This window comes from Oncorhynchus clarkii, chromosome 12 (assembly GCF_045791955.1).
Source record: "Oncorhynchus clarkii lewisi isolate Uvic-CL-2024 chromosome 12, UVic_Ocla_1.0, whole genome shotgun sequence".
In the NCBI taxonomy this organism is placed as follows: domain Eukaryota; kingdom Metazoa; phylum Chordata; class Actinopteri; order Salmoniformes; family Salmonidae; genus Oncorhynchus; species Oncorhynchus clarkii.
This window is the reverse complement of record NC_092158.1, coordinates 17814341-17832193: the sequence shown is the minus strand read 5'-3', so window position 1 is coordinate 17832193 and position 17853 is coordinate 17814341. Positions and strand designations below refer to the sequence as shown.

At 43.7% G+C, this 17853-nt stretch overlaps 1 protein-coding gene across 1 annotated transcript in view; it reads right to left on the bottom strand.

The window, feature by feature from the left end:
• The window catches only part of LOC139422801 (uncharacterized), a 48369-nt gene that overhangs the window by 21961 nt on the left and 8555 nt on the right, over positions 1–17853 (bottom strand). The window lies entirely within an intron of this gene.

Below are 17853 nucleotides of genomic sequence, written 5' to 3'. Positions count from 1 at the left end.
TATGTTACATTGGTTATTTCTGGAGGTGGAAATTATGTCAGCATCATTTTATTTTGGGTGTAAAATGTCCTTTTAAAAAGGTCACCAGAACTCAATCCTTCTATATAAAAATTATCCGAGGGGGGTTCATCCGCAACCTTTTCCCCACATGGCCAATTGTTTTTCCCCAGAGGAAACACTGGTCCTCAGATTTAGTTCTTAGTCCTTAGATTTAGTTGCAGTGTACAGTCCACACCATAGACAAAGAGGAGACAGGACTGTCTGGAGCCTTTGTGAGTCAGACCAAGACCCAACTCATGACAGCAAAACGTACGGTTACCCAGAACAACACCAAGGCCTGCCAAAGACTGGCATGATGATTTCCACAGTCTTTAATACATGTACTACAACTGAGAACTACTGTGATGAAAAGCTTGGCATAAGTTATATACTGTACATACATTTCACATCAAAGTGACAAGTCAATCATCATCAATTATCCTACATTACATTCTGCCAAGTCCTGAGAGACACAGACTTTATGGTTTTCTCATCAACAAACCACCCACGCAGTCTACTCTACACAGACTGTAGGATAGATCCACACACAGTCCTTTAAACGTCATTACATTAACTCAACTAATCTCAACTGACTGAACAAACCTTACAGACAGACAGACAGAGAGGACAGGACAGGACAGGACAGACAGACAGGACAGACAGACAGGACAGACTCTACATGAGATTTTTGACATCAGGCGTCCCGATGAGAGCGGATATGTGCTAGATGTCTCCACAGCCACATATTCTAGATTCCATGTTTCTGCTATTCTTAGGATGGTCGCTAACTACAGAGCACATACAGTACACTGATAATCCTTGTCATTGCATCCCTAATCATGGTTCACTGGGCTATTTCTGGAACAAACAGAGTATGAGTGACTTCCTACAGGGCTAACACAAACATGTGGGCATGTACACATGCGCATACACACACAAACACACACAAACACCTGTAGTCATTCCATCTGTAAGTCGGACAACAGGACACAAAAGAAAGGAGAGAAAATGGTCAACGCTTCATATCAGCCGTGTGTATGTATGTCACCACGATGTTGTCCTCGTCTTGTCGTGTCCCGTATATATATATTTTTTTCTTCCATAAATTCATCTTCAAAACACTCTCCTGCAACCAGCCTTACCAATTTATATAAAAAAGAAAGAAAGTATTATTTACCTCAAATCTGTAATCCTCTATAGAAGCTATCCAGAAGCTAGCCAGAGCCAGAAGCTAGCCAGAAGCTAGTTAGCTTCTTTACTGGCTAATCGTTAGTATTCAGCTAACCACGGTTTGTGATCATCAGTTATCCTTTAGCTCGAAAATCTATCGGCAGTTTTGTACGGCGCGGCTCGGACCAGAACATACCGGACCTATTTTTCTCTCCATGTCCCCGGATTTCAACCACAAGCTCTGGACATTTATACCTGGATCTCGCAGCTAGCTAGCTGCTATCCGTGTGACTATCGGCTTACGTCGATTCCGGAGCAAACATCAATTATTCCGGAGCTAGCCAGCTGAAGAGTTCCATCAGTCACTCCTGGGCTACAATCACCTATCCGGACCCGTTTTACTGCCAACGCGGAGCCCCACCAGGCCTTCACAACTGGACTACCGACGTTATCTGCCCGAGGGAGTTATCCAGCTGGCTCCTCCGTCGTGACGTTACCTGAACGCCCATCTGCGGCCTGCTAATCGTTAACTGTCTTATCGGCTGCTATCTGAATAGACCTATCGGACAATTTTTTTCTTTTTTCTTGGGCCTCTATAACTATATCTATTTTTTTTTTGCAAATTGCAGAACCCCACTAATCCTACCGACGGAAACGCACGAGGTGGCTAAAAACAGACCTCCATCCTATGCTAGCTTGCTACCGATGGCCCGGCTAGCTGTCTGAATCGCCGTGACCCCAACCAACCTCACTACTCACTGGACCCTTTTGATCACTCGACTAACCATGCCTCTCCTTAATGTCAATATGCCTTGTCCATTGCTGTTCTGGTTAGTGTTTATTGGCTTATTTCACTGTAGAGCCTCTAGTCCTGCTTACTATACCTTATCCAACCTATTAGTTCCACCACCCACACATGCGATGACATCTCCTGGTTTCAATTATGTTTCTAGAGACAATCTCTCTCTCATCACCACTCAATACCTAGGTTTACCTCCACTGTATTCACATCCTACCATACCTTTGTCTGTACATTATACCTTGAAGCTATTTTATCGCCCCCAGAAATCTCCTTTTACTCTCTCTTCCAGACGTTCTAGACGACCAATTCTCATTGCTTTTAGCCGTACCCTTATCCTACTCCTCCTCTGTTCCTCTGGTGATGTAGAGGTGAATCCAGGCCCTGCAGTGCCTAGCTCCACTCCTATTCCCCAGGCACTCTCTTTTGATGACTTCTGTAATCGTAATAGCCTTGGTTTCATGCATGTTGACATTAGAAGCCTCCTCTCTAAGTTTGTTTAATTCACTGTTTTAGCACACTCTGCCAACTCGGATGTTCTAGCTGTGTCTGAATCCTGGCTTAGGAAGACCACCAAAAATTCTGAAATGTTCATCCTTAACTACAACATTTTCAAACAAGATAGAACTGCCAAAGGGGGCGGTGTTGCAATCTACTGCAAAGATAGCCTGCAGAGTTCTGTCCTACTATCCAGGTCTGTACTCAAACAATTTGAACTTCTACTTTTAAAAATCCACCTCTCTAAAAACAAGTCTCTCACTGTTACCGCCTGCTATAGACCACCCTCTGCCCCCAGCTGTGCTCTGGACACCATGTGAACTGATTGCCCCCCATCTATCTTCAGAGCTCGTGCTGCTAGGCGACCTAAACTGGAACATGCTTAACACCCCAGCCATCCTACAATCTAAGCTTGATGCCCTCAATCTCACACAAATTATCAATGAACCTACCAGGTACCTCCCCAAAGCCGTAAACACGGGCACCCTCATAGATATCATTCTAACCAACTTGCCCTCTAAATACACCTCTGCTGTCTTCAACCAAGATCTCAGTGATCACTGCCTCATTGCCTGCATCCGTAATGGGTCAGCGGTCAAACAACCTCCACTCATCACTGTCAAACACTCCCTGAAACACTTCAGCGAGCAGGCCTTTCTAATCAACCTGGCCGGGGTATCCTGGAAGGATATTGATCTCATTCCGTCAGTAGAGGATGCCTGGTATTTTTTTTTAAATGCCTTCCTAACCATCTTAAATAAGCATGCCCCATTCAAGAAATGTAGAACCAGGAACAGATATAGCCCTTGGTTCTCCCCAGACCTGACTGCCCTTAACCAACACAAAAACATCCTATGGCGTTCTGCATTAGCATCGAACAGCCCCCATGATGCAGCTTTTCAGGGAAGCTAGAAACCATTATACACAGGCAGTTAGAAAAGCCAAGGCTAGCTTTTTCAAGCACAAATTTTCTTCCTGCAACACTAACTCAAAAAAGTTCTGGGACACTGTAAAGTCCATGGAGAATAAGAACACCTCCTCCCAGCTGCCCACTGCACTGAAGATAGGAAACACTGTCACCACTGATAAATCCACTATAATTGAGAATTTCAATAAGCATTTATCTACGGCTGGCCATGTTTTCCACCTGGCTACCCCTACCCCGGTCAACAGCACTGCACCCCCCACAGGAACTCGCCCAAGCCTTCCCCATTTCTCCTTCTCCCAAATCCAGTCAGCTGATGTTCTGATGGAGCTGCAAAATCTGGACCCCTATAAATCAGCCGGGCTAGACAATCTGGACCATTTCTTTCTAAAATGATCTGCCGAAATTGTTGCCACCCCTATTACTAGCCTGTTCAACCTCTCTTTCGTGTCGTCTGAGATTCCCAAATATTGGAAAGCAGCTGCGGTCATCCCCCTCTTCAAAGGGGGGGACACTCTTGACCCAAACTCCTATAGACCTATATCTATCCTACCCTGCCTTTCTAAGGTCTTCGAAAGACAAGTCAACAAACAAATTACAGACCATTTCGAATCTCACCATAACCTCTCTGCTATGCAATCTGGTTTCAGAGCTGGTCATGGTTGCACCTCAGCCACGATCAAGGTCCTAAACGATATCTTAACCACCATCGATAAGAAACATTACTGTGCAGCCGTATTCATTGATCTGGAGAAGGCTTTCGACTCTGTCAATCACTACATCCTCATCGGCAGACTCGGCAGCCTTGGTTTCTCAAATGATTGCCTCGCCTGGTTCACCAACTACTTCTCTGATAGAGTTCAGTGTGTCAAATCTGCTGTCCGGACCTCTGGCAGTCTCTATGGGGGTGCCACAAGGTTAAATTCTTGGACCGACTCTCTTCTCTGTATACATCAATGATGTCGCTCTGGCTGCTGGTGAGTCTCTGATCCACCTCTACGCAGACAACACCATTCTGTATACTTCTGGCCCTTCTTTGGACACTGCATTAACAACCCTCCAGGCAAGCTTCAATGCCATACAACTCTCCTTCCGTGGCCTCCAATTGCTCTAAAATACAAGTAAAACTAAATGCATGCTCTTCAACCGATCGCTGCCTGCACCTGCCCGCCTGTCCAACATCACTACTCTGGACGGCTCTGAATACATGGACAACTACAAATACCTAGGTGTCTGGTTAGACTGTAAACTCTCCTTCCAGACCCACATCAAACATCTCCAATCCAAAGTTAAATCTAGAATTGGCTTCCTATTTTTGCAACAAAGCATCCTTCACTCATGCTGCCAAACATACCCTTGTAAAACTGACCATCCTACCAATCCTCGACTTCGGCGATGCCATTTACAAAATAGCCTCCAATACCCTACTCAACAAATTGGATGCAGTCTATCACAGTGCCATCCATTTTGTCACCAAAGCCCCATAAATTACCCACCATTGCGAACTGTACGCTGTCGTTGGCTGGCCCTCGCTTCATACTCGTCGCCAAACCCATTGGCTCCATGTCATCTACAAGACCCTGCTAGGTAAAGTCCCCCCTTATCTCAGCTCGCTGGTCACCATAGCATCACCCGCCTGTAGCACGCGCTCCAGCAGGTATATCTCTATGGTCACCCCCAAAACCAATTCTTTCTTTGGCCGCCTCTCCTTCCAGTTCTCTGCTGCCAATGCCTGGAACGAACTACAAAAATCTCTGAAACTGGAAACGCTTATCTCCCTCACTAGCTTTAAGCACCAGCTGTCAGAGCAGCTCACAGATTACTGCACCTGTACATAGCCCACCTATAATTTAGCCCAAACAACTACCTCTTTCCTTACTGTATTTATTTTATTTATTTATTTTGCTCCTTTGCACCCCATTATTTTTATTTCTACTTTGCACATTCTTCCACTGCAAATCTACCATTCCAGTGTTTTACTTGCTATATTGTATTTACTTTGCCACCATGGCCTTTGTTTTGCCTTTACCTCCCTTATCTCGCCTCATTTGCTCACATCGTATATAGACTTGTTTCTACTGAATTATTGACTGTATGTTTGTTTTACTCCATGTGTAACTCTGTGTCGTTGTATGTGTCGAACTGCTTTGCTTTATCTTGGCCAGGTCGCAGTTGTAAATGAGAACTTGTTCTCAACTTGCCTACCTGGTTAAATAAAGGTGAAATAAAATGTAAAAAATAAAAAAAATGTATGTATGAAGTCGGAAGTTTACATACACCTTAGCCAAATACATTTAAACTCAGTTTTTCACAATTCTTGACATTTAATCCGAATAAGAATTCTCTGCCTTAGGTCAGGTAGTATTACCAATTTATTTTAAGAATGTGAAATGTCAGAATAATTGTAGAGAGAAGGATTTATTTAAGCTTTTATTTCTTTCATCACATTCCCAGTGGGTCAGAAGTTTACATGCTACCAAATACTAATTGAGTGTATTGCCTTTAAATAGTTTAACTTGGGTCAAACATTTGGGTAGCCTTCCACAAGCTTCCCACAATAAGTTGGGTGAATTGTGGCTCATTCCTCCTGACAGAGCTGATGTAACTGAGTCAGGTTTGTAGGCCTCCTTGCTCGCACAAGCTTTTTCAGTTCTGCCCACAAATTTTCTATAGGATTGAGGTCAGGGCTTTGTGATGGCCACTCCAATACCTTGACTTTGTTGTCCTTAAGCCATTTTGCCACAGCTTTGGAAATATGCTTGGGGTCATTGTCCATTTGGAAGACCCATTTGCGAACAAGCTTTAACTTCCTGACTGATGTCTTGAGATGTTGCTGTGGTTGGGATGGTGTTCTTCGGCTTGCAAGCCTCCCCCATTTTCCTCCAAACATAATGATGGTCATTATGGCCGAACAGTTCTATTTTTGTTTCATCAGACCAGAGGACATTTCTCCAAAAAGTATGATCTTTGTCCTCAGGTGCAGTTTCAAACCGTAGTCTGGCTTTTTTAAGCCGGTTTTGGAGCAGTGGCTTCTTCCTTGCTGAGCGGCATTTCAGGTTATGTTGATATAGGACTTGTTTTACTGTGGATATAGATACTTTTGACCGGTTTCCTCCAGCATCTTCCCAAAGTCCTTTGCTGTTGTTCTGGGATTGATTTGCACTTCTCGCACCAAAGTACGTTCATCTTTAGGAGACAGAACACGTCTTCTTCCCTGAGTGGTATGACGGCTGCGTGGTCACATGGTGTTCATACTTGCACACTATTGTTTGTACAGATGAATGTGGTACCTTCAGGCATTTGGAAATTGCTCCCAAGGATGAACCAGACTTGTGGAGGTCTACAATTTTTTTCTGAGGTCTGGTCTGATTTCTTTTGATTTTCCCATGACATCACAGGTACACCTCCAGTTGACTCAAATTATGTCAATTAGACTATCAGAAGCTTCTAAAGCCATGACATCATTTTCTGGTATTTTCCAAGCTGTTTAAAAGGCACAGTCAACTTAGTGTATGTAAACTTCTGACCCACTGGAATTGTGATATAGTGAATTATATGTGAAATAATCTGTCAGTAAACAATTGTTGGAAAAATGACTTAGGACATCTACTTTGTGCATGACACAACTGACTTGCCAAAACTGTAGTTTGTTAACAAGAAATTTGTGGAGTGGTTGAAAAACTAGTTTTAATGACTCCAACCTAAGTGTATGTAAACTTCTGACTTCAACTGTATATATAAACTCAGCAAAAAAATAAACTTCCTCTCACTGTCAACTGTATTTTTTCCCAGCAAACTTAACTTGTGTAAATATTTGTATGAACATAACAAAATTCAACAACTGAGACATAAACTGAAAAATTTCCACAGACATGTGAGTAACAGAAATTGAATAATGTCCCTGAACAAAGGGGGGATCAAAATAAAAAGTAACAGTCAGTATCTGGTGTGGCCACCAGCTGCATTAAGTACTGCAATGCATCTCCTCCTCATGGACTGCACCAGATTTGCCAGTTCTTGCTGTGAGATGTTACCCCACTCTTCCACCAAGGCACCTGCAAGTTCCCGGACATTTCTGGGGGGAATGGCCCTAGCCCTCACCCTACGATTCAAAAGGTCCCAGACGTGCTCAATGGGATTGAGATCCTGGCTCATCGCTGGCCATGGCAGAACACTGACATTCCTGTCTTGCAGGAAATCACGCACAGAACGAGCAGTATGGCTGGTGGCATTTTCATGCTGGAAGGTCATGTCAGGATGAGCCTGCAGGAAGGGTACCACATGAGGGAGGAGGATGTCTTACCTGTAACTCACAGAGTTGAGATAGCCTGCAATGACAACAAGCTCAGTCTGATGATGCTGTGACACACCACCCCAGACCATGACGGCCCCTCCATCTCCAAATCTACAGAGTACAGGCCTCGGTGTAACACTCATTCCTTTGACGATAAACGGGAATCCGACCATCACCCCTGGTGAGACAAAACCGCAAATTGTCAGTGAAGAGCATTTTTTGCCAGTCCTGTCTGGTCCAGCCACGGTGGATTTGTGCCCATAGGTGACGTTGTTGCCGGTGATGTCTGGTGAGGACCTGCCTTACAACAGGCCTACAAGCCCTCAGTCCAGCCTCTCTCAGCCTATTGCGGACAGTCTGAGCACTAATGGAGGGATTGTGCGTTCCTGGTGTAACTCGTGCAGTTGTTGTTGCCATCCTGTACCTGTCCCGCAGCTGTGATGTTCAGATGTACCGATCCTGTGCAGGTGTTGTTACACGTGGTCTGCCACTGCGAGGACGATCAGCTGTCCGTCCTGTCTCCCTGTAGCGCTGTCTTAGGCGTCTCACAGTACGGACATTGCAATTTATTGCCCTGGCCACATCTGCAGTCTTCATGCCTCCTTGCATGTTCACGAAGATGAGCAGGGACCCTGGGCATCTTTCTTGTGGTGTTTTTCAGAGTCAGTAGAAAGGCCTCTTTAGTGTCCTAAGTTCATAACTCTGGTCATAATTGCCTATCGTCTGTAAGCTTTTAGTGTCTTAACGACCGTTCCACAGGTGCATCTTCATTGAACAAGCATGGGAAACAGTGTTTAAACCCTTTACAATGAAGATCTGTGAAGTAATTTGGATTTTTACGAATTATATTTGAAAGACAGGGTCCTGAGAAAGGGAGGTTTATTTTATATATATATACATATATATATACATATATATATACACACTGCTCAAAAAAATAAAGGGAACACTTAAACAACACAATGTAACTCCAAGTCAATCACACTTCTGTGAAATCAAACTGTCCACTTAGGAAGCAACACTGATTGACAATAAATTTCACATGCTGTTGTGCAAATGGAATAGACAACAGGTGGAAATTATAGGCAATTAGCAAGACACCCCCCAAAAAGGAGTGGTTCTGCAGGTGGTGACCACAGACCACTTCTCAGTTCCTATGCTTCCTGGCTGATGTTTTGGTCACTTTTGAATGCTGGCGGTGCTTTCACTCTAGTGGTAGCATGAGATGGAGTCTACAACCCACACAAGTGGCTCAGGTAGTGCAGCTCATCCAGGATGGACCATCAATGCGAGCTGTGGCAAGAAGGTTTGCTGTTGGATCAGCCTGTAGTGTGTCTTTCCACTTTAATTTTGAGTGTGACTCCAAATCCAGACCTCCATGGGTTGATAAATTTGATTTCCATTGATAATTTTTGTGTGATTTTGTTGTCAGCACATTCAACTATGTAAAGAAAAAAGTATTTAATAAGAATATTTCATTCATTCAGATCTAGGATGTGTTATTTTAGAGTTCCCTTTATTTTTTTGAGCAGTATATATATATATATATATATATATATATATTTAAATATAATTATCAATGGAAATCAAAATGTATCAACCCATGGAGGTCTGGATTTGGAGTCACACTCAAAATTAAAGTGGAAAACCACACTACAGGCTGATCCAACTTTGATGTAATGTCCTTAAAACAAGTCAAAATGAGGCTCAGTAGTATGTGTGGCCTCCACGTGCCTGTATGACCTCCCTACAATGCCTAGGCATGCTCCTGATGAGGTGGTGGATGGTCTCCTGAGGGATGTCCTCCCAGACCTGGACTAAAGCATCCGCCAACTCCTGGACAGTCTGTGGCGCAACGTGGCGTTGGTGGATGGAGTGAGACATGATGTCCCAGATGTGCTCAATTGGATTCAGGTCTGGGGAACGGGCGGGCCAATCCATAGCATCAATGCCTTCCTCTTGCAGGAACTGCTGACACACTCCAGCCACATGAGGTCTAGCATTGTCTTGCATTAGGAGGAACCCAGGGCCAACCGCACCAGCATATGGTCTCACAAGGGGTCTGAGGATCTCATCTCGGTACCTAATGGCAGTCAGGCTACCTCTGGCGAGCACATGGAGGGCTGTGCAGCCCCCCAAAGAAACCCCACACCATGACTGACCCACCGCCAAACCGGTCATGTTGGAGGATGTTGCAGGCAGCAGAACGTTCTCCACGGCGTCTCCAGACTCTGTCACGTCTGTCACATGTGCTCAGTGTAAACCTGCATTCATCTGTGAAGAGCACAGGGCGCCAGTGGCGAATTTGCCAATCTTGGTGTTCTCTGGCAAATGCCAAACGTCCTGCATGGTGTTGGGCTGTAAGCACAACCCCCACCTGTGGACGTCGGGCCCTCATACCACCCTCATGGAGTCTGTTTCTGACCGTTTGAGCAGACACATGCACATTTGTGGCCTGCTGGAGGTCATTTTGCAGGGCTCTGGCAGTGCTCCTCCTGCTCCTCCTTGCACAAAGGCGGAGGTAGCGGTCCTGCTGCTGGGTTGTTGCCCTCCTACGGCCTCCTCCACGTCTCCTGATGTACTGGCCTGTCTCCTGGTAGCGCCTCCATGCTCTGGACACTACGCTGACAGACACAGCAAACATTCTTGCAACAGTTCGCATTGATGTGCCATCCTGGATGAGCTGCACTACCTGAGCCAATTGTGTGGCTACCACTAGAGTGAAAGCACCGCCAGCATTCAAAAGTGACCAAAACATCAGCCAGGAAGCATAGGAACTGAGAAGTGGTCTGTGGTCACCACCTGCAGAACAACTCCTTTATTGGGGGTGTCTTGCTAAATGCCTATAATTTCCACCTGTTGTCTATTCCATTTGCACAACAGCATGTGAAATTGATTGTCAATTAGTGTTGCTTCCTAAGTGGACAGTTTGATTTCACAGAAGTGTGATTGACTTGGAGTTACATTGTGTTGTTTAAGTGTTCCCTTTATTTTTTTGTTCAGTGTATATAGATATATATATATATAGATATATACACACACACACACATATACACACACACACAGTCACACACACCTGCCATCCCTTTCATGTGGTCCAGGCAGGAGTGTGTGTGTGTATGCGTGTGTGTGTAGATGACTGTCTCTGACTGTACTCCTGTAGTCATTTGAGTGTAAGCCCTCCCTGTCTCCAGACTAACCTAACTACACAATTTGTCCTCCTGCCCTGTCATGTCCTCCCCTGTCCGGCCCGTCCCGTCTTGCCCTGCTCTGTCCTGTCCTCCCTTGTCCTGTCTAGGGTCGCAAAGGGAGGGTATATTACTGGAAACTTTATAAGTTTACCAGTAAACTACCAGAATTGTGTTATCTTTCAAGCATTCCATATAATATATCACAAGCCATCTAGTGGCCCTTATGGGTACTTCAGATTTTCACAGGTGTCTGTAATTATCTCTGGTTCTCTGTGTGGCCTTATCACAGGTCAATTATATGAAATAATAAAATAAGATGATTTTACAAAAACATTTTAGCTGTAGCCTGTGTGTGTCTCTGAGTGTGGTTTCTGCTTATCACCCAAACAGGCCAGATACACACATCCTGCTTCTCATTCCTGACCACAGTGGCTGCTAGGGACTGATATCAGCCACCACTTTGGTTCTCGGGTCAAGGTTAGGGTCAGAAACATTATCAGAGCTCAGAAAGGGAGGAACTTTGTGGATAGAACAGCATGTCTATTTTTGTGAGAAACAGAATTTGACTTCTGCCTTCCTTAAAGACACACACACACACACACACACACACACACACACACACACACACACACAGAAAGAGAGAGAGAGAGTTGGTGATAAACATTTGTAGGCTAATAGAGGAGTTCCCTCCATACAATGTACCGGCACTTTGAAGACTTGGTATAACAGTCAAGTCCTGGAAACTGAGGCAGCTGAGGCAGTTGTGACAGTCAGCGTGCACTAGACCAGAGCATGCAGTTATCAGGAGCTATTAAAATACAAGTAGTTGAAATTTGTATTACACTTAACAGAGCTTGCACTTGTCAGTTGACTGTACATCTTAACAATATCCAATCAATTAGAGGAGTGTAATAGTGGACCACTCACTCCAGAGGAAACCAATGGTTAGGTAGGCAAGAGTTAGGTTAATGACTGGACTGACTGGGATCCAACCCAGATCAACCCCCCCTCCCTCACCCCCTTCCTCAGCTCTCCCTCCCTCACCCCTCCTTATCAACAAACACAGGAAACAGGCCTGATGATCAGCCATCCAAGCCATTGCACACACAGCAGCACCAAAAGCCTGATAAACATCTGATTGGCCCTGGAGGCTGTAACCCCATAAACAAGCAGGAAGTGACTGTAACCAGTGGGCTTCAACAACAAAAATATTATAAAGATGTTGGGGCAAAAGTGGGGCAAAAAAGTATTTAGTCAGCCACCAATTGTGCAAGTTCTCCCACTTAAAAAGATGAGAGAGGCCTGTAATTTTCATCATAGGTTCACTTCAACTATGACAGACAAAATGAGAAAGAAATCCCAAAAATCACATTGTAGGATTTTTTATGAATTTATTTGCAAAATATGGTGGAAAATAAGTATTTGGTCAATAACAAAAGTGTATCTCAATACTGTGCTATACACCCTTTGTTGGCAATGACAGAAGTCAAACGTTTTCTGTAAGTCTTCACAAGGTTTTCACATACTGTTGCTGGCTAGGCCACTCCAGGACCTTGAAATGCTTCTTACGAAGCCACTCCTTCGTTGCCCGCCCGGGTAACGGTGTGTTTGGGATCATTGTCATGCTGAAAGACCCAGCCACGTTTCATCTTCAATGCCCTTGCTGATGGAAGGAGGTTTTCACTCAAAATCTCACGATACATGGCCCCATTCATTCTTTCCTTTACACGGATCAGTCGTCCTGGTCCCTTTGCAGAAAAACAGCCCCAAAGCATGATGTTTCCACCCCTATGCTTCACAGTAGGTATGGTGTTCTTTGGATGCAACTCAGCATTCTTTGTTCTCCAAACACGACGAGTTGAGTTTTTACCAAAAAGTTATATTTTGGTTTCAACTGACCATATGACATTCTCCCAATCTTCTTCTGGATCATCCAAATGCTCTCTAGCAAACTTCAGACGGGCCTGGACATGTACTGGCTTAAGCAGGGGGACACGTCTGGCACTGCAGGATTTGAGTCCCTGGCGGCGTAGTGTGTTACTGATGGTAGGCTTTGTTACTTTGGTCCCAGCTCTCTGCAGGTCATTCACTAGGTCCCCCCGTGTGGTTCTGGGATGTTTGCTCACTGTTCTTGTGATCATTTTGACCCCACGGGGTGAAATCTTGCGTGGAGCCCCAGATCGAGGGAGATTATCAGTGGTCTTGTATGTCTTCCATTTCCTAATAATTGCTCCCACAGTTGATTTCTTCAAACCAAGCTGCTTACCTATTGCAGATTCAGTCTTCCCAGCCTGGTGCAGGTCTACAATTTTGTTTCCAGTGTCCTTTGACAGCTCTTTGGTCTTGGCCATAGTGGAGTTTGGAGTGTGACTGTTTGAGGTTGTGGACAGATGTCTTTTATACTGATAACAAGTTCAAACAGGTGCCATTAATACAGGTAACGAGTAGAGGACAGAGGAGCCTCTTAAAGAAGAAGTTACAGGTCTGTGAGAGCCAGAAATCTTGCTTGTTTGTAGGTGACCAAATACTTATTTTCCACCATAATTTGCAAATAAATTCATAAAAAACCTACATTGTGATTTTCTGGATTTCTTTTCTCATTTTGTCTGTCATAGTTGAAGTGTACCTATGATGAAAATTACAGGCCTCTCTCGTCTTTTTAAGTGGGAAAACTTGCACAATTGGTGGCTGACTAAATACTTTTTTGCCCCACTGTAGATAGTACTGCACTGTTGGAGCTAGGAAGACAAGCATTTCGCTACACCCGCAATAACATCTGCTAAATATGTATATGTGACCAACATAATTTGATTTCATTTCATTTGAGCAGGTGGGTCTGGGCAGGTGTGATGGAGATGGGGGTGTGAGCAGGTGGGTCTGGGCAGGGGTGATGTTGTGGATGTTGGTGTTGTTGCTGTTCTCTAATGTACTTGTCCTCTTGCTCAGTATGTTGTCTTGTGTATGTCTGGTAGTGTTAAATAAATATATGTTCGGATTTTTATATTTTATTGTTGTTGCATTGTCGAGAAGGAACCTGCAAGTAAGCATTTAATTGGAGGGTGTATACCATATGTGTATCCTGTAAATATGATTAATAAAACTTGAATCCTCAGTTTGGGATGGCACTGTACCCTGGCAGTGTACCATAGACATGGGATGGCACTGTACCCTGGCAGTGTACCATAGACATGGGATGGCACTGTACCCTGGCAGTGTACCATAGACATGGGATTGCACTGTACCCTGGCAGTGTACCATAGACATGGGATGGCACTGTACCCTGGCAGTGTACCATAGACATGGGATGGCACTGTACACTGGCAGTGTACCATAGACATGGGATGGCACTGTACCCTGGCAGTGTACCATAGACATGGGATGGCACTGTACCCTGGCAGTGTACCATAGACATGGGATGGCACTGTACCCTGGCAGTGTACCATAGACATGGGATGGCACTGTACCCTGGCAGTGTACCATAGACATGGGATGGCACTGTACCCTGGCAGTGTACCATAGACATGGGATGGCACTGTACCCTGGCAGTATACCATAGACATGGGATAGCACTGTACCCTGGCAGTGTACCATAGACATGGGATGGCACTGTACCCTGGCAGTGTACCATAGACATGGGATGGCACTGTACCCTGGCAGTGTACCATTGACATGGGATGGCACTGTACCCTGGCAGTTTACCATTGACATGGGATGGCACTGTACCGTGGCAGTGTACCATAGACATGGGATGGCACTGTACCCTGGCAGTGTACCATAGACATGGGATGGCACTGTACCCTGGCAGTATACCGTAGACATGCTCCTCACGGACAATTACTGCAGAAAAACACACACACACAGGGCCAATAAAAAGGCCCAGACACAAATACACACACATCAACCGACACGCTGGAACAAATCTGGGTCAGAAGGATTCCGTGTCAACTCTTATTTCAATCTCTCTGTTCTCCTTTGAGTCAGACAGACAACAGACAGCTAGGCTTCAGCCACCTCAGACAGACAACAGGACATAGACATGGAAACTACACAACCATTCACCATACAGATCCTTAAGAGCTACACCTAAACTCAGAGGAAAAAACACTCAACTTGAAAGACTGAATCCTAACTTCAGATATAAAAAAAGATTACTTGTTAATTAAACAAAATATTTTTCCATGAGCAACTATATTAGTATTAGTGACAAGCAGTTGATAATACCTCAAATCTCCCCGCTGTATGCCCTTCGTGTAGTCGTAATTACTCCCATGCCTCTTGCGGCCAGTGGCTGTTGTGCCCTTGGGCTGAATACTATAATTCCCTTCTCCTGGCTGCGTGCCAAATCACCTCTCACTCACATGGTTCTCTGTCACGTGATCAGGTCTTTCTCACAGGCTACACGTGAAAACAGACACATCGAGGACGCAACTGCACTCATCCTTATCCAAATCCGAACCACATATTGAAGATATTGGAAGAACTGTGCACATTTACTTTTTGTCAGCCAACAAGATCAGTAGGCATAACGAACAGCAAAAGCAATAGCCTATGTCAATCCACTATCCCCATTGTACAAAAGTTGACCTTTTCTATTCTGTGCTAGAAATAAATATTTCAAACATAGTCTGGGAAACTTGTGGGATGCAATAGATCCCAAATTGATACAACCACTAGCATAAAATTAGTTTTGTAGTGATTCCTATGTTGTTGATGTAAAGAACATTTGTTGGTCCGTGGTGTGTAATGAGGAGCAAACAGACGCTGCATTACTTATTCCAATTACTAATAAGCATGCACCCATTAAGAAAATGACTGTAAAGACGGTTAAATCCTTGTGGATTGAGGAGGAATTGAAAAATTGTCTGGTTGAGAGGGATGAGGCAAAAGGAATGGCAAATAAGTCTGGCTGCACAACCGATTGGCAAACGCATTGCAAATTGAGAAATCATATGACTAAACTGAAATAAAAAGAAGAAACTACACTTTGAAACAAAGATATATTACATAAAGAATGATAATAAAAAACTTTGGAGCATGGGAAAAAAGGCATGGAATCAGATGGCTCATTCATCACAAAACCAACTGATTTTGCCAACCACTTTAATGATTTTTCAGTGGCAAGATAAGCAAACGTAGGCATGACATGCCAGCAACAAACGCTGACACTAAACATCCAAGTACAGTGCCAGTCAAAAGTTTGGACACTCATTAAAGGGTTTTTCTTTATTTTCTACATTATAAAATTATAGTGAAGACATCAAAACAATGAAATAACACATATGGAATTGTGTACTAACCAAATAAGTGTTAAACAAATCAAAATATATTTTAGCTACCCTTTGCCTTGATGACAGCTTTGCAAGCTCTTGACATTCTCTCAACCAGCTTCACCTGGAATGCTTTTTCCAACAGTCTTGAAGAAGTTCCCACATATGCTGAGCACTTGTTGGCTGCTTTTCCTTCACTCTGCGGTCCAACTCATACCAAACCATCTCAATTGGGTTGAGGTCGGGTGATTGAACAAATGAACTTATTCTCTGCAGCGGAGGTAACTCTGGGTCTTCCTTTCCTGTGGCGGTCCTCATAAGAGCCAGTTTCATCATAGCGCCTGATGGTTTTTGCAACTGCACTTGAAGAAACTTTCAAAGTTTTTGACATTTTCCGGACTGACTGACCTTCATGTCTTAAATTAATGATGGACTGTCATTTCTCTTTGCTTATTTTAGCTGTTCTTGCCATAATATGGACTTGGTATTTTACCAAATAGGGCTATCTTCTGTATACCACCCCTACCTTGTCACAACACAACTGATTGGCTCAAACGCATTAAGAAGGAAAGAAATTCCACAAATGAACTTTTAACAAGGCACACCTGTTAATTGAAATGCATTCCAGGTGACTAACTCATGAAGCTGGTTGAGAGAATGCCAAGAGTTTGCAAAGCTGTCATCAAGGCAAAGGGTGGCTACTTTGAAGAATCTCAAATATAAAATATATTTTGATTTGTTTAACATTTTTTTGTGTACTACATGATTCCATATGTGTTATTTCATAGTTTTGATGACTTCACCATTATTCTACAATGTAGAAAACGGTAAAAATAAAGAAAACCCCCGGAATGAGTAGGTGTGTACAAACTTTTGACTGGTACTGTATATCTGACCAAATTATGAAAGATAACAAGATTGTGGGGCTGTTTTGTTAGACTTCAGTGCGGCTTTTGACATTATGGATCATAGTCTGCTGCTGGAAAAACGTATGTGTTATGGCTTTACACCCCCTGCTATATTGTGGATAAAGAGTTACCTGTCTAACAGACCACAGGGGGTGTTCTTTAATGGAAACCTCTCCATACTCCAGGTAGAATCCGGAATTCCCCAGGGCAGCTGTCTAGGCCCCTTACTTTTATCAATCTTTACTAGCGACATGCCACCGCTTTACAACAGCTGTAGAGCCTAACTGGCAAACACACACAGCATGTGAGTTTCAAGTTGGAGAAGATCATTTTCACCATAAAAATGCACCTTTATAATAAAAGTATTACATGCATAATCGCATTTGTGGTCACTTTTGAGAATGGTGTTTTCCTGCTAATTGAACATTTGCGCTTATAGCCTATTGCTGTGAGCACATTGCTGTGCTTATACTGTGAAGAAATAGACCAATAGTTTATCAACATTTTAAGCTAAACGTTCATCTGTTGCGTTAGGCTCATTGCATAAAACAGCATTTTTTTTTTATTTAATATTTATCATGGATCCCCATTACTCTTCCTGGGGTCGAGCAACATTAACTTATTGCGGATCAGTGGGACGCTAGCGTCCCATTTCGACAACTTCCAGTGAAATTGCAGAGCGCCAAATTCAAATTAAATTACTATAAATATTAAACCTTCATGAAATCACAAGTGCAATACATCAAAATAAAGCTTAACTTG